General features: G+C 42.3%; 1 protein-coding gene across 7 annotated transcripts in view; it reads right to left on the bottom strand.

The window, feature by feature from the left end:
- Positions 1 to 25,087, bottom strand: part of LOC139540430 (pleckstrin homology domain-containing family A member 5-like) — a 118,348-nt gene extending 93,261 nt beyond the window's left edge. For all 7 annotated transcript variants that reach the window (XM_071344236.1, XM_071344237.1, XM_071344240.1 and 4 more), the window contains exon 1: positions 24,770 to 25,087. The gene's annotated coding sequence lies outside the window, so the exon portion shown is untranslated. The remainder of the gene's footprint in view (positions 1 to 24,769) is intronic.
- Positions 25,088 to 25,496: the final 409 nt, after the last annotated feature.

The following is a 25,496-nucleotide window of genomic DNA, read 5'->3' as shown; positions in this document are numbered from 1 at the left end:
TTCTCTTTGCTTATTCGAGCTGTTCTTGCCATAATATGAACTTTGTCTTTTACCAAATAGGGCTATCTTCTGTATAACGGGGTGGCTGTATACCTTGTCACAACACAACTGATTGGTTTAAATGCATTAAGGAGGGACATTCCACAAATTAACTATTAACAAGGCACACCTGTTAATTGAAATGCATTCCCGGTGACCACCTCATGAAGCTGGTTTAGAGAATGCCAAGAGTGTGCAAAGCTGTCATCAAGGCAAATGGTGGCTGCATTGAATAATATAAAATATTTAGATTTGTTTATCACGTTTTTGGTTACTACATGATTCTATGTGTGTTATCTCATAGTTTTAATGTGTTCACTATTATTCTACCCTTTACTCCCTTTACTCTTACTTTGGCAGCAATTACAGCCTTGTGTCTTCTTGGGTATGACACTACAAGCTTGGGACACCTGTATTTGGGGAGTTTCTCCCATTATTCTGTGCAGATCCTCTCAAGCTCTGTCAGGTTGGATGGGGAGCATCGCTGCACAGATATATTCAGGTATCTCCAGAGATATTTGATTGGGTTCAAGTCCGGACTCTGGCTGGGCCACTCAAGGACATTCAGAGACTTGTCCCGAAGCCAGTCCTGTGTTGTCTTGGCTGTGTGCTTAGGGTCCATGTCCTTTTGGAAGGTGAACCTTCCCCCAAGTCTGAGTTACCGAGCGCTCTGGAGAATGTTTTCATCAAGGATTTCTCTGTTCATCTTTCCCTCGATCCTTACCAGTCTCCGAGTCCCTGCCGCTGAAAAACATCCCCACAGCATGATAATGCCACCAACATCCTTCACCGTAGGGATAGTGTCAAGTCTCTTACAGACTTGACGCTTGGCATTCTGGCCAAAGAGTTCAATCTTGGTTTCATCAGGCCAGAAAATCTTGTATCTCATGGTCTGAGTCCTTTAGGTGCTTTTTGGCAAACTCCAAGCGGGCTATCATGTGCCTTTTACTGAGGAGTGGCTTCCATCTGGCTGCTCTACCATAACGAACTGATTGGTGCTGCAGAGATGGTTGTCCTTCTGGAAGTTCTCCCATCTCCACAGAGGAACTCTGGAGCTCTGTCAGAGTGACCATCGGGTTATTGGTACCCTTCACCAGATCTGTCCCTCTGTCCCTCGACACAATCCTGTTTCTTCGACCTCATGGCTTGGTTTTTGCTCTGACATGCACTGTCAACTGTTGGACCTTATATAGACAGGTGTGTGCCTTTCCAAATCATGTCCAATCAACTGCATTTACCACAATGATCAATGGAAACAGGATGCACCTGAGGATCTGAATACTTATGTAAATAAAAATGTCAAAAAAAAACTGTTTTCGCTTTATCATTATGGGGTATTGTGTGGAGACTGATTTTAAAAAAAAATCAATTTTACAATAAGGCTGTAACATAACAAAATGTGGAAAATGACAAGGGGTCTGAATACTGTTTGAATGCACTGTATGTATGAATTCCTTTTTTGAATATTATTGTTTATTTGTTTGAATATACTGTAGGCCTATCGACAACCTAATTCCAAAATTGTTTCTAGTTGTCCCCACCAATGAAATCAGGGAGGGGACCTTGGATCTGTTTCCGTCCATTCGTTTGTTTGTACGTATGTTTGTACACAAGTCACACACGATATCTCCGACAGCACTAGCCCGATTTCGATGAAACTTCGGTGAATGAGGCGTCTTGCCATAGGGATCCGGCATATACAAAATGAATTCACTGAAATTTCAAAGTCACACAATTGGCCCAAGGGGGGCGCAGCATCTTTCGTGTGGAAAGATGTTTACTGTTGCTGTTTATCTTTTATTTTATGCTCTTTGAGATTTTTCTTGTTATTCTTATACGCCTTTTATACCCCCCTTATGGGGACGAGTGGTAGAAGTGGTGTGAAGATGTGGGTGGGCGTCTATTTTAAAATATACATTGAGAATATACAACATCAAAAATAAATCCATTATTATTTTGTTTAGGCAGGTCCTAAGAATAGAATAGCAAATTTTGAGTTTAATTAGGTCTATGTTACGGGTCTGTGCAGCCATGGCTGCACCATCCAAATTAAATTAATAGTTTGTTATTTTATTAATTAAACTGACAAGACACACCTACCTGATCACATACACACTGACTATACCAAACAATTGGAACATCTCCATTATATTGAGTTGCACCCTCTTGTGGCTTCAGAACAGGCTCAATTCATCGGGGCATGGACTTGAATATAAGGTGTCAAAGGCGTTCCACAGGGATGCTGACTCCAATGCTTCCCACAGTTGTGTCAAGTTGTCTGGATGTCCTTTGATACACATGGGAAACTTGAGTGTGAAAAACCCAGCAGCGTTGCAGTTCTTGACACAAAACGGTGTGCCTGGCACCTACTACCATTACCATTCAAAGGCACTTAAATTCTTTGTCTTGCCCATTCACCCTCTGAATGGCACACATACACAATCCATGTCTCAAGTGTCTCAAATGATTTACTCCCCTTCAACTACACTGATTGAAGTGGATTTAAAAAGTGACATCAATAAGGGATCATCGCTTTAACCTGGATTCACCGTCAGTCTATGTCATGGAACGAAAAGGTGCTCTAAATTACATTTGACATTTTAGTCATTTAGCTCTTATGCAGAGCGACTTACAGTTAGTGCATTCACCTGATGGGTTCGGATTTCTAAACTTTAAATATTGTTAATCATCAATTATACTAGAGACATGAGGAGTGCCATAGTCTGGTTTATACACAACTCAGCAAAAAAAGAAACGTCCTCTCACTGTCAACTGCATTTATTTTCAGCAAACTTAATTAAAACGTCTTCAGGCTAGGGTCTATTTTTCTCAATATCCACCTGACTGACGTGCCCAAAGTAAACTGCATGTTGCTCAGGCCCTGAAGCAAGGATATGCATATAATTGGTACCATTGGACAGAAAAAACTCTGAAGTTTGTAGAAATGTAAAAAATAATATAGGAGACTATAACACAATAGGTATGGTAGGAGAAAATCCAATCAGAATTTCTTTCTTTTGAGAGCCCATGCTCGTCCAATGAAACGTATAGGGAAATAATTAAATCTAGCTCCCAGTATGCATTTCCTATGGCTTCCACTGGGTGGTCTTTGTTCAAGGTTTCAGGCATGTTTCTTCCAAAACGAGTAAGAAATATGAGTTTTACTACAGGGACACAGACTTGCATTTGTGTATGCGCGCGCGATGAAGAGGACGTGCACCTGCTAATATCGCTTTCCTATTGAACATACTTCTTTCCGTATTAAATATTATAGTTTAATTACATTTTAGGGTATCTGAGGATTGAATAGAAATGTATTTTTACTTTTTGAAACAAAGTTTAAGGGTACATTTTCGGATTCCTATCTTGGCATGTTGAACGAGTGGATTACTCAAATCGATGGAGCCAACTAAACTGACTTTTTGGGAAATAGAGAAGGATTTTATCTAACAAAATGACAATACATGTTATAGCTGGGACCCTTTGGATGACAAATCAGAGGAAGATTTTCAAAAAGTAAGTGAATATTTCATCGCTATTTGTGAATTTATTAAACCTGTGCCGGTGGAAAAATATTTTAATGTGGGGCGCCTTCCTCAAACAACCGCATGGCACGCTTTTGCTGTAAAGCCTACTGTAAATCGGACGGTGCAGTTAGATTAACAAGAATTTAAGCTTTTCACCAATATAAGACACTTGTTTGTACCTAAATGTTTAATATCCATAATTGTAATGATTATTTATTTGAATTGCGCGCCTTCCAGTTTCACAGGAAGTTGTCAAGCTAGCGGGATGCCTAGCCTTAAGAAGTTTTTAACATGTGTAAATATTTGTATGAACATAACAAGATTCAACAACTGAGACATAAGCTGAACAAGTTCCACAGACATGTGACTAACAGAAATGGAATAATGTGTCCCTGAATAAAGGGGGGGTCAAAATCAAAAGTAACAGTCAGTATCTGGTGTGGCCACCAGCTGCATTAAGTACTGCAGTTCATCTCCTCCTCATGGACTGCACCAGATTTGCCAGTTCTTGCTGTGAGATGTTACCCCACTCTTCCACCAAGGCACCTGCAAGTTCCCGGACAATTCTGGGGGGAATGGCCCTAGCCTTCACCCTCCGATCCAACAGGTCCCAGACGTGCTCAATGGGATTGAGATCCGGGCACTTCGCTGGCCATGGCAGAACACTGACATTCCTGTCTTGCAGGAAATCATGCACAGAACGAGCAGTATGTCTGGTGGCATTGGCATGCTGGAGGGTCATGTCAGGATGAGCCTGCAAGAAGGGTACCACACGAGGGAGGAGGATGCCTTCCCTGTAACGCACAGCATTGAGATTGCCTGCAATGACAACAAGCTCAGTCCGATGATGCTGTGACACACTGCCCCAGAACATGACGGACCCTCCACCTCCAAATCGATCCCGCTCCAGAGTACAGGCCTCGGTGTAACACTCATTCCTTCGACGATAAACGCGAATCCGACCATCACCCCTGGTGAGACAAAACCGCGACTCGTCAGTGAAGAGCACTTTTTGCCAGTCCTGTCTGGTCCAGCAACGGTGGGTTTGTGCCCATAGTCATTGCCGGTGATGTCAGGTGAGGACCTGCATACAACAGGCCTACAAGCCCTCAGGTGTTGTTACATGTGGTGTGCCACTGTGCGAGGACGATCAGCTGTCCGTCCTATCTCCCTGTAACGCTGTCTTCGGCTTCTCACAGTATGGACATCGCAATTTATTGCCCTGGCCACATCTGCAGTCCTCATGCCTCCTTGCAGCATGCCTAAGGCACATTCACGCAGATGAGCAGGGACCCTGGGGATCTTTCTTTTGGCTCTTTCAGAGTCAGTAGAAATGCCCCTTTAGTGTCCTAAATTTTCATTACTGTAACCTTAATTGCCTATCATTTGTAAGCTGTTAGTGTCTTAACGACCATTCCACAGGTGCATGTTCATTAATTGTTCATGGTTCATTGAACAAACATGGGAAACAGTGTTTAAACCTTTTACAATAAAGATCTGTGAAGTTATTTGGATTTTTACAAATTATCTTTGAAAGTCAGGGTCCTGAAAAATGAACGTTTCTTTTTTTGCTGAGTTTATATGGTGTGTCCATGAAGGTTGGATAGGAGCCAGGGGTCTTTGGGAGGTGCTGAGTAGAGGAGAGGCAATCACATGATTGCAGTCGCTGATTATGGTGGAGAGCTGTGGATTAGCGAGGAAGGGGGTCGAGGTCACGTCACATTAAGGAAGAAGGAACAGTTTGTTTCCCGCATTACTTAACTTCCTGCCTAGTAATAAAGATGTAATGTTTAGAGAGAAGGAGGAGACCACACAAATTGGGGTATATATACTACCACTGGTGGAAATATGTATTTGTCTTATGCAGCTGTATGACCCAATGGGTGAATAAACTTGGTTTAAGCTTTACTAATCGTCACTAGATTCATTGAGAACCTAACACATCTTAAGATAGCTAGCTGGGACAGCCTCATATCACAGGCATATCATTTGTTTTTATCCTCAATAAAGTAGCTATTAGTAGAGTCAGAGCTAGAAGGGTGGGTGGGGTGGGTCAAGTGCAAGTGCTGGTTAAGTGTTCTCTTTTTATTTATTTTAATTTTATTACATTTTGGGGGGGGAGGGTCGAAGTGAGGAGGAACATTATTTAAGATACTGTTTAAAGAGGTAGGGTTTCAGATGTTTTCAGAAAATGGGCAGGGACTTTGCTGTCTTAGTTTCAGGGGGAAACTGGTTCATCCATTGGGGTGCCAGGACAGAGAAGAGCTTGAACTGGGCTGAACGAGAGCTGCCCTACCCTATGGGTGGAAGGGCCAAGAGACCTGAGGAGGTAGAACGGAGTGCTCGGGTTGCGGTGTAGGGTTTGAGCATAGCCTGAAGGTAGGGAGAGTCAGTTCCTATTAATGTTCCTTAGGTAAGCCCCATGGTATTGTAGTGGATACGAGCTTCCACTGGAAGCCATTGGAATGTGCAGAGGAGCAAGGTAACATGAGAGATCTTGGGATGGTTGAAAACCAGGCGGGGTGCTGCGTACCTGCAAGAGCGGGTCACATCTTTGGTGTTTGAAGAGAACAACAGGGTGTTGTCCAGGGTCACGCAGCATTCTGGGAGGGCGACACTGTGGAGTTGTCAACTGTGATGGAGAGGACTTTGAGAAGGCAGGCTTTCCTAGGGAGGAGGAGCTGTTCCGTCTTGTCAAGATTGAGCTTGAGGTGGTGGGCCGACATCCAAGTTGAGATATCTGCCAGGCACGCAGAGATGCGTGTCACCACCTGTGTGTCAGAAAGGGGGAAAGAGAATAGTACTTCAGTGTCATCCGCATAGCAATGATAGGAGACACCATGTAAGGATATGACGGAGCTGAGTGATTTGGTGTATAGAGAAGATGAGAGGGCCTAGAACCGAGCCCTGGGGGACACCAGTAGTAGTAAGAATACGTGGTTCAGACACAGACCCTCTCCACGTCACCGGGTAGGATTGGCCTGCCAGGTAGGATGCAATCCAAGAGTGTGCATAGCCTGAGACGCCCGGCCCTGAGAGGGTGGAGAGGAGGATCTGATGGTTCACAGTGTCGAAGGTAGCGGATAGATCTAGGAGGAAAGTCAGCTTTGATAGTGCGGAGAGCCTCCGTGACACAAAGAAGAAGTCGGTTGAGTGACACGTCTTGAAGCTTGACTGATTACGGTCAAGAAGATCGTTCTGAGATAGATAATGAGAAAGTTGAAAGAGACACCACACGTCAGATGAGTCGAGTGTTGGTTTCTTGAGGAGGGGAGCAACTCGGGCCATTTTGAAGTCAGAGGGGACGCAGCCAGTGGTCAGGGATGAGTTGATGAGGGAAGTGAGGAATGGGAGAAGGTCTCCAGAGATGGTCTGGAGAAGGGATGAGGGGGTGGGGTTGAGCAGGCAGGTTGTTAGGCGGCCAGACCTCATTAGTCGCAGGATGTCATCTGGAGAGAGAGGTGAGAAAAAGGTCAAGGCGTAGGGTAGTTCTGTGTGAATGAGACCAGTGGACTGGTGATATACACTCAGAAAAGAGATGAAACCACTCCCCCTCCAATACAGCCACTGATTATCAAAACAAGTCATAAATTGCCCTGCCCCTTGATCCTGGTTGATGTGTCAACAACTATCTGCATAATTATGAGCAGTCAGCAGTTCACACAACAAGTAGGCCACTGGGAAGACAGGCAAAAGGACAGTACTAGACCACAACAGATAAAGAAAAGTAATACGTATTACTCCTGGAGATATCAGGAGTCCTCTAGCTATATAATGTTTTGTATATTATAGTAAGAATATAATGGAATATAACAGAATAAAATACAAATAATATTTTTCCCACACAGGAACGGGAACCACACAGGAACCGCTAAAAAAGTGATATTTTGAAACAGAGCCCAAGCCCATGCTTTTTTGATCCACATTTAATCTCTTCCCTGCCCCACTCTACTTTCTTAGGGAGCAGTTGTAGGGTCTTATCTTCACCAAAATCTATATTTTCAAAAGCATGTGAGTCTCATGTTCATATTTCACAACCTCCGCAGGCTTTTGGAGTTGCCTATACGTGATCGTGCAAAATAATCTTGATTTATGCTTTATTATTGCATGCTAAATGTTTCTGATCAATGATAGATGAGCAAACAAATATTTATAAAAAAATGTATTTAACCTTTATTTAACTAGGCAGGTCAGTTAAGAACAAATTCTTATTTAACAATGACGGCCTACTGGGGAAAAGTGGGTTAACTGCCTTGTTCAGTGGCAGAAAGACTGATTTTTACCTTGTCAGCTCAGGGATTCAATCCAGCAACCTTTTGGTTACTGGCCCAACACTCTAACCACTAGGCTACCTGCCGCCCCAAAATATATAATATATAAGCTATACCACCTCCACGTATTTGCCCAGCCAGAAACAGATTAACCAAATAGCCTATATGGACAGAGATTCAGAATAGCAAAATAATCCACTTGTTGAACCACATAACATGGCCAAGTGTTCTAATCAATGAGCCAACTAGAGAAGATGATCATGAGTAGCACTCACCTCAACTTAGCTAACATTTCCCCTGCCTATTTGCAGCCTAACCAATATCCAAACGGAGATACAGTGAAAAAGAAAATCTAACATTAATTGATTTATCTAGACGAGTCCCCACACTTGTCTCAGATCAGCGCGATGGCGCTGTCCCAATCAAAATGGTGCTGAAATGATCATCTAATTGACCACATGCGGGTAGGCTATTGCTTCAAATTTATTACAAGGATTGGATGACTGGGAGTTTCAGTAAGCAACAATTTCATACATGCCTTCAATTGCATTAGTCTGCTTTATTCCAATATTTTTGTCATTCAGTGATATTTATTCCCACAGTAATTATTTATGGATCCATCCAGTTGAGGTTAGTAAGTAAGAAAACAGTGCATGCTTAGTGGTGGGTTATGCAAAGAGATTGGTGAAGTGACATGCCCTGCAAAGTTTAGAAATGCCAGGACGATGTTAATAGGGCACTGCCTTACAACCATCAAGAGTTTAAAAGTGTAGTGGACTCCAATCAAGGATGATCAATGGAAACAGGATGCACCTGAGCTCAATTTCGAGTCTCATAGCAAAGGGGCTGAATACTTATGTAAATAAGGTATCTGTTTTGTTTTTTTTCAAATACATTGAAAACATTGTCATTATGGGTTATTGTTATTATGGGTTATTGTGATGAGGATTTTTTTTTTATTTAATCCATTTTAGAATAACTTAACAAAATGTGTAGAAAGTAAAGGGGTCTGAATACTTTACGAATGCACTGTATATCTGTTTAAAGTGATATTTCGTTTCCTGACACAGCAACAAGCCAATCTATCAGAATATATCAAGAAGTACCAGAAATTGCTTTTTGTCTAGACAGAAAAAGTCAGATTTTGCAGGATTTGTTTTTACATAGTTACTGCACTTTGCCTTTGTAGGGCAGTATTGTCCAAAAAAGGAATTACTTGCATTAACATGTGGTTTTGTATATGCATTTTAGTTAGTTTGGCATTTGGCAATGTGAAACCAGCCGGACCAAAAACATTTTAAATCTATGTAACAGATAATCTAACTCTCATTCGAAATATAGCAAACAAACTTGTGTGAAAATGCTTTAAGTCAAATGTAGAGCCTTTATCTTAAAATATTCCTTCTGAATTGTAGAACAATGGTACTGCTGGTGGCTATTTTCAAAGAAGTTTGCCACAGCCCCCAGGGGCCAAATCTATGGTGGCTCGATATCTAAATCATTTCAGGGTAGATAAATCTACCTCTGTGCCAAATTTGGTGTGTTTTTCTCTAAAAAGGCCTTCAGAACTTTAACATTGTATTACCAAAAGTGGCCATTGTGTAAGATGCTATGACCCCCAGGTAATATATCTGTGGTGGCTCCTAATTTAAGTCGTTTTAGGGTCCAAAATTCTCTCTGTGCCAAATTTGGAGCCTTAATCTTTAAAAAAAATGCTACCACACCCCCAGGGACCAAAGCTGGAGTGGTTCCAAATCAACATATTTTCAGGGTACATAAATCAACCAAATTTGGTGCTTTTATCACAAAATGAATGATTGTTTTGCTAAGCTGCCCCACTATAAAACATGCCCTCTTGGCATCCGTTTTTGCCACTTTACTGTACCCATCCTTGAGGTCAGGATTTAAAATGGGAGAGTTTGTGATTTATAGGATGCCGCAGACAGCCATTATAGGGTGATCAGATCACACACTGTACTGTGCTAGTCAGGGAATGTATCAGTGAGGTGAAAGCTCCACATCCACATTACCCTGGGTCACTCTGGCGCACACAAACACCAGCACGCACACGCACAGAAGCACACACACCAGGTGAGTTGGGGAATATAACATAACAGTAAAGCCTTTGTTATTAAACCCTGACCTGTCTGGACTTATAAAACAGAAAACTAAAACGAACAGAAAACAGACAAGAGAAAAGCTCTTGTAAACGTAGATTTGTAGCTTTATTATTTGTAAAGTTGAACACAATAGAAACATCCAGAGGGGTGAACAGGAGCAAACCACACACGCTCAAATACAGAATAGCATTCATTTCTTTAGCAGGCTAATCCATTCTCTTCAGAGTACCATTTGCCTCTCAAAAAAACCTAAGAAATCGAGGACAATGAAGGCAGTAAGAAGTAGCCTAGCCTACAGATGCAGTGCATAAATACAAAAGGTTGCAATGGATCACTGCGCAGGAGAAATTCTAGCACCACTAGACCCTCTTGAAGATCCCCTTTTAGCCCAAAGCAGTGCAGAGGACACATGTATGCAGTAAAGTGCATTACACACCTGGAGCAGTGTGTTGTAGTGAACTTCAACATCGTGATCCTCTTCCTTCTTCACCGGGCCATGCATGAAAACACACCAGTTCACATGCAGTAAGTATACTGACACTAGTGACTACCCTTTCCAGCTATCTTGCCGTAAGTATCCTCTATCTATCCGTAAGCTTCTGCCTCGCACTCCAATGTATCTGTGGAGCCTATAGCCTAGGCTACTCTCTCGGGCTCTAACTTCTGAGTGTGAACCTGTGAGAGGAACTCTCTCTGACCCCAGTCTCCAGCAGACTTTCCCTCTCTCCTGCCCTGCCTACCCTGCCAGCTCCGGTCATCCAGTCATGGCCTGATCACACGGACATGCAGGCTCCCAACCACCCACCCACCCTGCTGCTGATGGACCAATTAGAGTCCTCTCCACTACACAGAGTAGTCCCCATACAAATATAATTAGGCTACTTAATTCCATTGTCTTGAATGGGGATGTCCTGTAATTATATTTCTATGAAAGTCCCTTCTTTTTCTTCCTTTCCTTCCACACAAACATGATTGGCGCACCGCCGGTACATTGTAGGGAGAGAGCACCACACAGTGCAGGCAAAGGAGAGAAGGAGCACAGCCAAGGACAAGTCATCTTCAATTATCAGCAATTACAGAGAAACAGTCCAGTCTGATTCAGAGGGCCTGAGGGCTGGGTTGTTGTCCAGGGGAATCACTCATTATTACTGGTTCAGATGCTCCTCATTGTCAGCTGCTGCCTGTCATAAATCCAGACTTAATTTATATGACCGTAATTTGTATTGAAAGCAGTCTGTGAAAGTCCCTGTACAGTGAGTTAGCTCCTGGTTGAGAACCGGCTAAGTAACACCCTATCTGATAATGGCATTATTAAGACATTAGATTAAATAAATACATTAGATACATCATTTGATCTGAGTTACATCATCAGAGACAGGTTCCATCAGTACCTAACTCTATAGGGGGATGGCTTTGAGGCCATAGGCCTGACATTCCAGTAGCAATGTGTTTAGGAACACAAGTACGTGCTACTGAGAATAAAAAAATATATACCTTTATTGGCCAACACAGGATGGAAGTGTGGCACCCTGTGTGGTGTGGCCAGGGAGTGCCTGCTTTCTCCACCATCTGTGGCACGATCGATCACAGAAGATGGAGACAGAACATACTCTGAACTGTCTGTCTGAAAGGGTCAGAAGACGGGTCAAAATCTGCAAAACCACTTGAGCTGCTTTTAAATACAGGCCTAGTAGTCAGACAAAAACAGAAAACAGGCTAGCTCCAGTCCACAGTGATGCATGCAGGCCAAAAATAATACTGGCTTTAAACATAGGCTGACTTTAAACTCCATGTAGTGAAGTAGAGACAATGGTAAGTCTTGAAATAGGGGGTTTCAGTTTCAGTTTAGCCTGGAGTGAAGCCTTTGCCCTAGCTGCTAGTCTGTAATTATTGCAAGCATTGTTGGCAGGAGGAGCGTTGTGTGAGGTCTCAGGACAGATTAACGGCACCATTTGCCTCTGTCCCAAATGGGCCCAGTTCAAAAGTAGTACCCTAGAAAGGGAATAGGGTGGCATTTGAAATGCATAGCCTACTTTATCTTTCAGTATCCTTTCACACTTGTCTGGCTAGCTGTACACTGCTCCACACCTAGTGCTGCGATTGCAGTTAAAAGAAAAATCCACTCAAAAACTATCTTTTGGTATATTTTTTTTAAAGGTGTATTTTTCCATATACAGTATAGAGACATCCTACGTGTTTTAATCAAATCAACTATATGCACCGAGCTTGTCTGATGCTTTAAGTGCAATGTTTGATGAAATTATTAAGACACACAAATGAATGGAGGGAGTCCGACTGCAATTGATTTGATTGACAGACTTGCTGCGCTGTGTTAAAAAAAAATGACAGCAAGTGACTGTGTGACTAGCACCCGGTGTGTCTCTCTCTCCTCCCTGCTACAGAACATTAGTGTTTATCGTGCTGTCCGCGTTGCGGAAGCTGCAACATAATTACTGCCATTTCAAGCTGAAAAGTTACGTTACCGAAATCCCTCATTTGTTTAGGAAAAACATTCCCTATTCCCTCAACCCTTGCTCTTTTTACATGACACATGTATGCATCACATGCACGTGACCGATTGAGCCTGACCTACAGTATAATATATCATAATCACATCATTAAATTGGTTATAACAAACTCTGAACACTAACACATGACAGCAAGTACAAATAAACTTGAAATGGGGGAATGTTTAGTGGTTGCCCAGGAGGGAAAGGGGCAGTCAGATGTGTGGAATAAATTTGCCAAGTTGTGGAAAATACTGGAGATCAAAAAAAGTTCCTCTGTGGAGATGGGAGTAACTTCCAGAAGGTCAACCATCTCTGCAGCACTCCACCAATCAGGCCTTTATAGTAGTGTGGATAGACGGAAGACTATACTCAGTAAAAGAAACATGACAACCCGCTTGGAGTTTGCCAAAAGGCACTGAAAGGACTTTCAGACCATGAGAAACAAGATTCTCTGGTCTGATGAAACTAAGATTGAACTCTTCGGCCTGAATGCCAAGTGTCATGTTTGGAGGAAATCTGGCACCAGCCCTACGGTGAAGCATGATGGTGGCAGCATAATGCTGTGGGGATGTTTTCAGCGGCAGGTACTGGGAGACTAGTCAGGCACCCTCATAGATTTCATCCTGACCAACCTGCCCTCTAAATACATATCTGCTGTCTTCAACCAGGATCTCAGCGATCACTGCCTCATTGCCTGCATCCGTAATGGGTCTGCGGTCAAACGACCACCCCTCATCACTGTCAAACGCTTCCTAAAACACTTCAGCGAGCAGGCCTTTCTAATAGACCTGGCCCGGGTATCCTGGAAGGATATCGACCTCATTCCGTCAGTAGAGGATGCCTGGTTATTTTTTCAAATTAATTTCTTCACCATCTTAAATAAGCATGCCCCATTCAAAAAATGTAGAACCAGGAACAGATATAGCCCTTGGTTCACTCCAGCCTGACTGCCCTTGACCAGCGCAAAAGCATCCTGTGGCATACTGCATTAGCATCGAATAGCCCCCGCGATATGAAACTTATCAGGGAAGTTAGGAACCAATATATACAGGCAGTTAGGAAAGCAAAGGCTAGCTTTTTCAAACAGAAATTTGCATCCTGTAGCACAAACTCCCCAAAATTCTGGGACACTGTAAAGTCCATGGAGAGTAAGAGCACCTCCTCCCAGCTGCCCACTCCACTGAGGCTAGGAAACACTGTCACCACCGATAAATCCACAATAATTGAGAATTTCAATAAGCATTTTTCTACGGCTGGCCATGCTTTCCACCTGGCTACCCCTACCCCGGTCAACAGCCCTGCACCCCCCACAGCAACTTGCCCAAAACTCCCCCATTTTTCCTTCACCCAAATCCAGATAGCTGATGTTCTGAAAGAGTTGCAAAATCTGGACCCCTACAAATCAGCTGGGCTAGACAATCTGGACCCTCTCTTTCTAAAATCATCCGCCGCAATTGTTGCAACCCCTATTACTAGCCTGTTCAACCTCTCTTTAGTATCGTCTGAGATCCCCAAAGATTGGAAAGCTGCCGCGGTCATCCCCCTCTTCAAAGGGGGAGACACTCTAGACCCAAACTGTTACAGACCTATATCTATCCTACCCTGCCTTTCTAAGCTTTTCGAAAGCCAAGTTAACAAACAGATCACCGACCATTTCGTATCCCACCGTACCTTCTCCGCTATGCAATCTGGTTTCTGAGCTGGTCATGGGTGCACCTCAGCCACACTCAAGGTCCTAAACGATATCATAACCGCCATTGATAAAAGAAAAAACTGTGCAGCAGTCTTCATCGACCTGGCCAAGGCTTTCGACTCTGTCAATCACCACATTCTTATCGGCAGACTACACAGCCTTGGTTTCTAAATTGACTGCCTCGCCTGGTTCACCAACTACTTCTCAGACAGAGTTCAGGGTGTCAAATCAGATGCATATTTTGACTATAATTACACATAAAATGACACTTAAAATCAAAACAATACAAGATATTTTAAAAAAGCCTCTGTAAAAGTCTGACTATAAGACCTAAGAACCTGTGTGTGGAATAATGTGAATGAATTGGCACACCGGGAACATGTCATTTTTATAAAACGGCCAATAAAATAAGCTAATGTATTTAAAATGTACTTCCCATAAATATGACCATTTATGCCACATTAATTAAGCTAGTATTCATGTATCACTTCTAAACTGACAAATAAACATCAAATATACCTTTTACAAATACATTAGCATGTTTAATACATTTGTTTCAATTAATAGAGCATATGCTTTGAATACTGGTCTGTTGGGCAAATATGCAGTTTTGGGAAAATTCTCATATCACTTTTCTCTATTTGTCACATACAATGATTTTGTATGGCTGTTGAAATGTGCAAAACATTAATCAGCTATGCCTGCCCCATATGTAAGGCCCTCTTTGACTTTCTTGACTGTGTCATGGGACCTGCGCTCACACTTGGCACACTCCATTGAAGCAGCATCAGTTCTCACAACTCCTCTCTGATTGCTTCCAGTGTCACCAAAGTGCTGTCAAGCCACAATTTGTTCATCGCATTTGATACAGCAGCTCCCTCATTAAACGTGGCTACTGCCATACAGGCTGCACCGTCAATGCGGCTTTTGCCCACCAAGAAAGTTTTGGGGCATCGCGACCATATTACAGAGTTCAGACATTCATATGAATTCTGGGTTCCTCCGTGCTACATTATTTTGAGGAGGTTATCATTTGATATCCTATGATATACATGTACCATTTTCTGTGCAACCTCTCTATTAAAAAATGTATGGCCTCCGAGGTTTTATTGACAGGGTGGATCTTCACCATTTTCTATGGCTCGCTTGTACCAGCACCAATGCACACACCTATCCTGTAGTTGGAAGTGAATCCTCTCTTGTGCCATGTGCCATCGAAGGATACATTAATGTCTATGATGGCATCCTCATCCTCCTTCAGCAACTCTGCTATGTCTGGTTCTATATCTGCGTATGCTCTTCTAATTATCTTTGTAGCACTCTCCAGACTGTAGCCTTCTCTGAATCTCTGCAACTAAAGTGGGGGGGAAAAGTACTTATTATGTCTATCGACATTAGTCATAACTGCAGGACTAAATATCAGCATGTTACCCTTTGTAAATATTAGTATATCAGCATGTATTTACTTTATGTTAAGCTAATTTCTCAGTAATCACAGTAGGCTACAGCCCTATGACACTGTAGGCCTGTGTGACAGTCTCACTGTATAGTTATGTTTTCCTATCACTCTGTTTAATTAACTTTGAATACTTTTGCTGGAGCAAGGAAATAAATATTTTTTATACACATCAAGTCACCTGACAATAATGGGCCACTCTCTCCTTTTATTTACCTGTCACTCTCCTGCCATGTCTCTGATATGAGCTGAGACGCAAATCCCTTTGCTTATATTCTTTAGAGCTGCATAACCAAGTCCAAGTTCATGGGCTGGAGGAACCATCCAAACATTTATATCAAATGCCACATCTCCCCTGGAGCACTCCTGGAGGAAGTGTAAACACTCCTCCTAAATTCATCACGATCACCTTCACAGTCTGCACATTCTATCACGACAGAATTACAGAATCACTGGTTGGTGGGGTCTACGGTGATTTTCCGTCCAGTGTTTAGACACCTAGGGCAAATCAAATCATGTACAAGTTGGTTTATTTGTGACGCGGAATAAAAGCCACTGTTGGCTGGCTGCTGTCTGGTTGATCTCTGCTAGTTGTCATCTTCATCTTAACTAATTTGCTCCTCAATGTGCTGCTGCCGGCTACCTCCTTTTCCTCCTCTACCTGTACTGCCACTGCCTCAATCGGCTGATCAGGCAAATTTTTTATTTCATTCACTGCTTTTCTCGCATTGGCTAACTGAGATCGCCTATTTTTATTCACATACTGTAGGTATATTCTTAGAGATTGTCTCATTTTCACTCTCTTTACGTGGATTCTTCGCGGGAGATATTTTCAAAAAAGAAAGTGCTGTGCGGCACGAGGCATTTTAACCAATCAGGTTGCCGGAAGGGCCTTTAAATGCCAGTAACCAATTGGATGTCAGAAAATTACTCATATTTCAGCACGAAGCACTATGTCTACAAAGGATATAGCCATGTGTGGACTAGCTATCGATATGCTCCGGAAAACAAGCTTTTGAATGATATATGATTCAACATGGAGCATTTTAAAAATATTTATGGTATGGACATTTATGGTAGGTGTAGTTGACGGAGTTGGGATAAAATGATACAAATAAAGTATTTATATAAACTCAGCAAAAAAAGAAACGTCCTCTCACTGTCAACTGCGTTTATTTTCAGCAAACTTAACATGTGTAAATATTTGTGTGTAAATATTTGTATGAACATAACAAGATTCAACAACTGAGACATGAACTGAACAAGTTCCACAGACATGTGACTAACAGAAATGAAATAATGTGTCCCTGAACAAAATCAAAAGTAACAGTCAGTATCTGGTGTGGCCACCAGCTGCATTAAGTATTGCAGTGCATCTTCTCATGGACTGAACCAGATTTCCCAGTTCTTGCTGTGAGATGTTACCCCACTCTTCCACCAAGGCACCTGCAAGTTCCCGGACAATTCTGGGGGGAATGGCCCTAGCCCTCACCCTCCGATCCAATAGGTCCCAGGGGTGCTCAATGGGATTGAGATCCGGGCTCTTCGCTGGCCATGGCAGAACACTGACATTCCTGTCTTGCAGAAAATCATGCACAGAATGAGCAGTATGGCTGGTGGCATTGTCATGCTGGAGGGTCATGTCAGGATGAGCCTGCAGGAAGGGTACCACATGAGGGAGGAGGATGTCTTCCCTGTAACGCACAGCGTTGAGATTGCCTGCAATGACAACAAGCTCAGTCCAATGATGCTGTGACACACCGCCCCAGACCATGATGGACCCTCCAAATCGATCCCGCTCCAGAGTACAGGCCTCGGTGTAACGCTCATTCCTTCGACGATAAATGCGAATCCGACCATCACCCCTGGTGAGACAAAACCGTGACTTGTCAGTGAAGAGCACTTTTTGCCAGTCCTGTCTGGTCCAGCGACGGTGGGTTTGTGTCCATAGGTGACGTTGTTGCGGTGATGTCTGGTGAGGACCTGCCTTACAACGGACCTACAAGCCCTGAGTCCAGACTCTCTCAGCTTATTGCGGACAGTCTGAGCACTGATGGAGGGATTGTGCGTTCCTGGTGTAACTCGGCAGTTGTTGTTGCCATCCTGTACCTGTCCTGCAGGTGTGATGTTCGGATGTATCGATCCTGTGCAGGTGTTGTTACACGTGGTCTGCCACTGCGAGGATGATCAGCTGTTCGTCCTGTCTCCCTGTAGCGCTGTCTTAGGCGTCTCACATTGCAATTTATTGCCCTGGCCACATCTGCAGTCCTCATGCCTCCTTGCAGCATGCCTAAGGCACGTTCACGCAGATGAGCAGTGACCCTGGGCATCTTTCTTCTGGTGTTTTTCAGAGTCAGTAGAAAGGCCTCTTCAGTGTGCTAAGTTTTCAAAACTGTGACCTAATTGCCTACCGTCTGTAAGCTGGTGTCTTAACAACCGTTCTACAGGTGCATGTTCATTAATTGTTTATGGTTCATTGAACAAGCATGGGAAACAGTGTTGAAACCTTTTACAATGAAGATCAGTGAAGTTATTTGGATTTTTCGGAAGTATCTTTGAAAGACAGGGTCCTGAAAAAGAGTTTACATTATTGCCAATTTCTTTGTACATTATATGAAAGTATAGTTGAAAAATATCCCAAAATATGAAAATTGACAGATGGAAGCAAAATCTAAAAATGTTCCTGTGATGCCTGGGCTTAAGCTCCGAAGACTGAGCTGCCTCATGCTAGCCATGTGAAAAACAACAACATAGGACACGTTCTTAATGTTTTGGTATTTAGCCATGTTTTATCGATTCCAGGGCTGTAGCCAGTGAATTTCTGGTTGTTGTCACTTGAAAGGAAAAACATCAATCACAAATTCACCGTTGCCACAGCGCTACCTCTCGCCCCAAGCGCTTCCTCAGTGAACGGTCCTTGCTATTCGGGATCCTTGGGACGTCCCTACGCCATTGACATTTATAATGGTTAAGGTAAGTGTTACGGTTAGGGTTTAGAGTAGGGACATCCCAAGGATTCCGGATAGCCCTAACCCTCAATGAACAGCGTCAAGTACTCTTACACAGCTAGTTAGCTGGCCAGATGGGGGTGGCGAAACGTGAATTTGTACCAGTCCCTGAAAAGTGACAACCCATACATCAAAATGTAGCTACAAAGAGATACTTTGTAACTTGCTATATTTTTTGTGTCTCTGAAAACATTTGAATGACAGAGCTTGAAGAATAGCCTTCGCAAAGAGCAAATATAACAAACTGGATTTCAGGGTCTTCACTTAATGGCTGTAACGTTAACGTTACCACAGAGTTGAACATTCTTAGCACAGGACTTGCTTTACATTTGGACATAGCATCCACTGTGTCATGACACCCAACCATGAATATTCACGTAAACGTATATGTGACTCGTTTCAGGAAACGGTGCATATGTTGTGCATCACCACTTCACAGGAGAGCCATTTGAATGTAAACTTTGGCAGAAATGCCTTCTGGAACATGTGAACATTCATGTGCCTTAATAACAAACTTGTATGCCATATGCAAATACGAGCAAAATTGTTAAATTACGAGCCTAGTTGGTTTTGCCACAGAAAAAGTCAGCAACCTTCCAACTAGCCATTATTTGCTGAGATAATGAGTGGGCTGGACATGCTGAGAGATGAGTTCGGATTGGTCTGCCATGTAGCATGCTTCTGTCTGTAACATGAGCTTTTTTGAAAGATTTCACGTAGTAGAACTGTTGCTCTCCACTTTCTGGAGGACCGAGTTTTGAAATCAGTGGAATTAGAGTGTGATAGCTAAGGAAATTGGAAAAATTATGTCGTTTGATTGCAAATATGCAGATGGAGTCGAAAAGAAAACACACAGATGGCTGATATATAAAACACCTGTCTCCGGATTACATCTTCAAACTAAGGGCAAACATGGCATCCGTGACAGAGAGAGAGAAGCGTCCATCCATGTATATGGGTAAGCTAGTCTAGCAAGCTACATTTTCAGATATTACACATTTCTCATTTAGTCAGAATGTATTTTCATTTCAAATTAAAATGTACTGCTAGCTAGCAAACTAACATTAGCTGGCCGGCTCGCTAGCTAATGTTATGTGTATGATCTGTAAAGTTATATTATTTGTATCTCAGAGCCATTTGCATTGCTAGTTATAGCCTAATGTTAGCTAGCTAACATTGAACCTGGTTGGTTAGCTACCTGCAGATTCATGCAGGGTAGTAACGCTATTAGTTGGGATTATGGTTCATTGTTTAGCTAGCTAGCTACATGTCGAAACAAAAGACTCTGCTATGCAAGTAACCATTTAAATAGAATGTTCATGATGTCACTGCGACAACTGTCAATGGACGTAGCTGGTAAATTCTCTCTGGCTATCTACTCCGATTTCAGAGCACTCTCGTCTGAGTGTGCCAGAGCGCAGAATAATTGAAAAATGTTGCTCAACACCCGTTGAATATGGCCGGTGTCAGTAAACGTGGCAAAAAAATTGTTGCCAGCAGCACAGTTGCAGTCACCAATGCTCTGGATAACATAAAAACACTCAGTTAGTTCACAGTAGTTCACTCTCCTCTCCGACTGGTGTCGTTGTGTTGGGTGATAGTGTTTAGTCTTGCTGTAGAGCGCCAGGCAATGTAGATTATAGCCATGTAAAGTGAGCCTTATTCAAGATAAATAATTAAATATAGAAAAAACGTAATATTCTATGAAGAACGTATTATTATATCTTACATCTTATATCACTCCTTTTTGGTGGATTAAATGCGATATAAATAGCCTACATCAGTAAAAGGCTAATATCAGCCAATAATATCCGTCAACCGCTAAATCAGTCGGACTCTAATATACCGATAAATCAGTCGGGCTCTAATAGCAATTTATGATTCAAATAGTCATCGGGTTTCCAACTCTATATTTACAAAAACAAGTCATGGTCAAAAAGAAGGACACGGTCATGTAGTGGGTACACTCCTTCATATTAAAGCTATTTTAAACTATTTTAAGGAAAACTTGTGATAACACATCTGGCTAAATACACACACCCACACATGACCATGAGGAACTAGTTTCTCAACTATTGCCTCAAACGAAAACAGAGATTTGATGATCAACCAACCACATGTTGCTGACTGGCTGGGCAGAGAGATGGGGGGGGGGGAGAGAGAGAGAGGGCACTAGAACAGTCTGTAGCAGTCGGCCTCACTCTACTAGAATCTGAAGTCAAATGTCTACTGTTTGCTGATGATCTGGTGCTTCTGTCACCAACAAAGGAGGGTCTACAGCAGCACCTAGATCTTCTGCACAGATTCTGCCAGTCCTGGGCCCCGACACTAAATCTCAGTAAGACCAAAATAATGGTGTTCCAAAAAAGGTCCAGTCGCCAGGACCACAAATACAAATTCCATCTAGACACCGTTGCCATGGCTCACACAAAAAACTATACATAACTTGGCCTAAACATCAGCGCCACAGGTAACTTCCACAAAGCTGTGAACGATCTGAGAGACAAGGCAAGAAGGTCCTTCTATGCCATCAAAAGGAACATAAAATTCGACATACCAATTAGGATCTGGCAAAAAATACTTGAATCAGTTATAGAACCCTTTATAGTTGTGAGGTCTGGGATCCGCTCACCAACCAAGAATTCACAAAATGGAACAAACACCAAATTGAGACTCTGCATGCAGAATTCTGAAAAAATATCCTCTGTGTCTGTGTACAACGTAAAACACCAAATAATGCATGCAGAGCAGAATTAGGCCGATACCCGCTAATTATCAAAATCCAGAAAAGAGCTGTTAAATTCTACAACCACCGAAAAGGAAGCGATTCCCAAACCTTCCATAACAAAGCCATCACCTTAAGAGAAATTAACCTGGAGAAGAGTCCCCTAAGCAAGCTGGTCCTGGTACTCTGTTCACAAACAAACCACACAGAGCCCCAGGACAGCAACACAATTAGACCCAACCAAATCATGAGAAAACAAAAAGATAATTAATTGACACATTGGAAAGAATTCACATAAAACAGAGCAAACTATAATGCTAGTTGGCCCTAAACAGAGAGTACACAGTGGCAGAATACCTGACCACTGTGACTGACCCAAACGTAAGGAAAGCTTTGACTATGTACAGATTCAGTGAGCATAGCCTTGCTATTGAGAAAGGCTGCCGTATGTGCACACTGCCCACAAAATGAGGTGGTAACTGAGCTGCACTTCCAAACCTCCTGCCAAATGTATGATCATATTAGAGACACATATTTCCCTCAGATTACACAGATTTTTTTTAAGTTTGATAAACTCCCATATCTACTGGGGGAAATACCACAGTGTGCCATCACAGAAGCAAGATTTGTGACGTGTTGCCACAAGAAAATGACAACCAGTGAAGAACAAACACCATTGTAAATACAACCCATATTTATGTTTATTTATTTTCTCTTTTGTACTTTAACCATTTTCACATTATTACAACACTGTACAGTCGTGGCCAAACGTTTTGAGAATGACACAAATATTAATTTTCACAAAGTCTGCTGCCTCAGTTTGTATGATGGCAATTTGCATATATCCAGAATGTTATGAAGAGTGATCAGATGAATTGCAATTAATTGCAAAGTCCTTGGAATCATGGTTAACTTAAAAGAAACACGTGCCGTCATCATTGCTTTGCACAAAAAGGGCTTCACAGGCAAGGATATTGCTGCCTGTAAGATTGCACCTAAATCAACCATTTATCGGATCATCAAGAACTTCAAGGAGAGCTGTTCAATTTTTGTGAAGAAGGCTTCAGGGCGCCCAAGAAAGTCCAGCAAGCGCCAGAACCGTCTCCTAAAGTTGATTCCGCTGCGGGATCGGGGCACCACCAGTACAGAGCTTGCTCAGGAATGGCAGCATACAGGTGTGTGCATCTGCACGCACAGTGAGGTGAAGACTTTTGGAAGATGGCCTGGTGTCAAGAAGGGCAGCAAAGAAGCCACTTCTCTCCAGGAAAAACATCAGGGACAGACTGATTTCTGCAAAAGGTACAGGGATTGGACTGCTGAGGACTGGGGTAAAGTAATTTTCTCTGATGAATCCCCTTTCCGATTGTACGGGGCATCCGGATAAAAGCTTGTCCGGAGAAGACAAGGTGAGCGCTACCATCAGTCCTGTGTCATGCCAACAGTAAAGCATCCTGAGACCATTCATGTGTGGGGTTGCTTCTCAGCCAAGGGAGTGGGCTCACTCACAATTTTGCCTAAGAACACAGCCATGCATAAAGAATGGTACCAACACATCCTCCAAGAGCAACTTCTCCCAACCATCCAGGAACAGTTTGGTGACAAACAATGCTTTTTCCAGCATGATGGAGAACCTTGCCATAAGGCAAAAGTGATAACTAAGTGGCGAGGGGGAACAAAACATCGATATTTTGGGTCCATGGCCAGGAAACTCCCCAGACCTTAATCCCATTGAGAACTTGTGGTGAATCCTTAAAGAGGCGGGTGGACAAACTAAAACCCACAAATTCTGACAAACTCCAAGCATTGATTATGCAAGAATGGGCTGCCATCAGTCAGGATGTGGCCCAGTAGTTAATTGACAGCAAACCAGGGCAGATTGCAGAGGTCTTGAAAAAGAAGGGTCAAAACTGCAAATATTGACTCTTTGCATCAACTTCATGTAATTGTCAATAAAAGTCTTTGACACTTATGAAACACTTGTAATTATACTTCAGTATTCCATAGTAACATCTGACAAAAATATCTAAAGACACTGAAGCAGCAAACTTTGTGAAAATGTATATTTGTATCATTCTCAAAACTTTTGTCCACAACTGACATTTGAAATGTCTTTATTTATTATTTTTCTCACTTTTGTTCATTATCTACTTCACTTGCTTTGGCAATGGTAACATATGTTTCCCATGCCAATAAAGCCCCTTGAATTGAATTGACTGAGGGTGCAGCCATACTATTACAGAAGCCCTTTTCAGGTCATTGATCTGAGGCATAGATAGAGAGAGTGGGTGGGAAACTAACGCTGCAATTATGGCCAAATGGACAGTAAATAACTGACATCTTCCTGCTTTTCACAGAGAAAAACAAAAGAAAACATGATTAGGTCATAAAGCTTTGGAATGCAGTCTGGAAAAAGTAACTTTTCCCTGTATTCCAAGAGCTCTTGAAAACATATGCTCTATCCATCAATACACTGTAGGTCGAAAATGTTGACAATGGCACAGCAATAACAGCTTTGCTAATTTGTATTTGAGACACAATAATGACATCCCTAGGTAATAAAATACAAACAAAATGTAGAAGCAACAGTCACAACCATTCACCAATGGACTAAACACATTTTGCAACTGATATCAAGAGTTGAACAACACTCAACACATCGACAAAACATAATGCAAACTCTACGCAAACAAAGATAACAGGTTTTCAAACCTGCAGAGGTCTGGAGTGTTTTCTTATATTCGCGAGAAAACATCGTTTTTTGGGGGCATCTGTACTTTACTTTACAATTTATATTTTTAACAACTTCTACTTCACTACATTCCTAAATAAAATAATGTACTTTTTACTCCATACATTTTCCCTGACACCCAAAAGTAATCGTTACAGTTTGAATACAGGACAGAAAATGGTCCAATTCACACACTTATCAAGAGAACATCCCTGGTCATCCATTTTCCCTCTGATCCGGCGGACTAACTAAACACAAATGCTTAATTTGTAAATGATGTCTGTGTTGGAGTGTGCCCCTGGCGATCCGTAAATAAAACATAATCATATAAATGCCTTATATTGCTTAATATATATAATATAATCATTTGAAATGATTAATACTTTTACTTTTACGTTCGATACTTACGTTTATCTATAACCAAATACTTTTAAACTGTCACTCAAATAGTATTTTACTGGGTGACTTTCACTTTTACTTGAGTAATTTTCTATTAAGGTATCTTAACTTTCATCAAGTATGACACTGCCAATGCGTGAAAATGACAACATCAAAATCGCTATTACATAATGAACTCGCATCTTACGTCTATCACACACACAATTACGCGAATGTGCTATTCCTATCGAATGCAAACACAAACAGCGCCATAAATAGCCAAACCAGCATTGAAAAATGATACATCTACTTACAATGAAAAGCTTCCACACAAAAATCCAGACAGGTGGTGCAATAATATCTTCGGTAAGTGGGTAATCTATTAGCGAAGAGGAATCTTCTAAACCCTTATCCAGATGCGGAGCAGAACAACGGAACATCAGTTGTTGGTCGCAGGAGAGAAACAGCAGTGTAGAAGAGTTAAAGGAAAAATATAACAAGTGGAAAGATAGTTCGTTGCTATGAAGCGTCTCCTGTGAAGTGCACTACGATGGCACAGAGCTCGCGAGGAAATAAAGTGTCACAGCTGTCAAGATGCCTGGAGCCTTGCTCCCTGCCCACGTACCATGTGGTGTGGCTGCAGCCTGGAGTAAAAATGCTGCTGAAACCTGAGAGGCAGGGTGTGTGACGTCACGCTCCAGCTCCAGGCTGAGCTCTATTCAAACCAAAGTGGCCAGCGCTCTCTCTCTCTCTCTGTTCTCTCTCTCAGCACAAATCCAAACAAAGGGAAAAGAGAGAGGAGTCATAGAAAACAGTTACAACAGCATTTACTGTCTCTGTGTGTGCAGGAGCCAGTGAGGGGATGCACAACCTGCATTGAGATAACCACCCTCCTATTCTCTTTAGAATTAAAGCGCACTCTTCTGTATGTCAGTTGCTCCCAGTGGCTCGTGGTCAAACCAGGGTGAGATAAAACATTTTTGTACCTTTATTTAACTAGGCAAGTCAGTTAAGAGCACATTCTTATTTACAATGAAAGCC

Source organism: Salvelinus alpinus, chromosome 15 (genome assembly GCF_045679555.1).
Source record: "Salvelinus alpinus chromosome 15, SLU_Salpinus.1, whole genome shotgun sequence".
Classification (NCBI taxonomy): Eukaryota; Metazoa; Chordata; class Actinopteri; order Salmoniformes; family Salmonidae; genus Salvelinus; species Salvelinus alpinus.
This window is presented reverse-complemented; position numbering and strand designations above follow the sequence as displayed.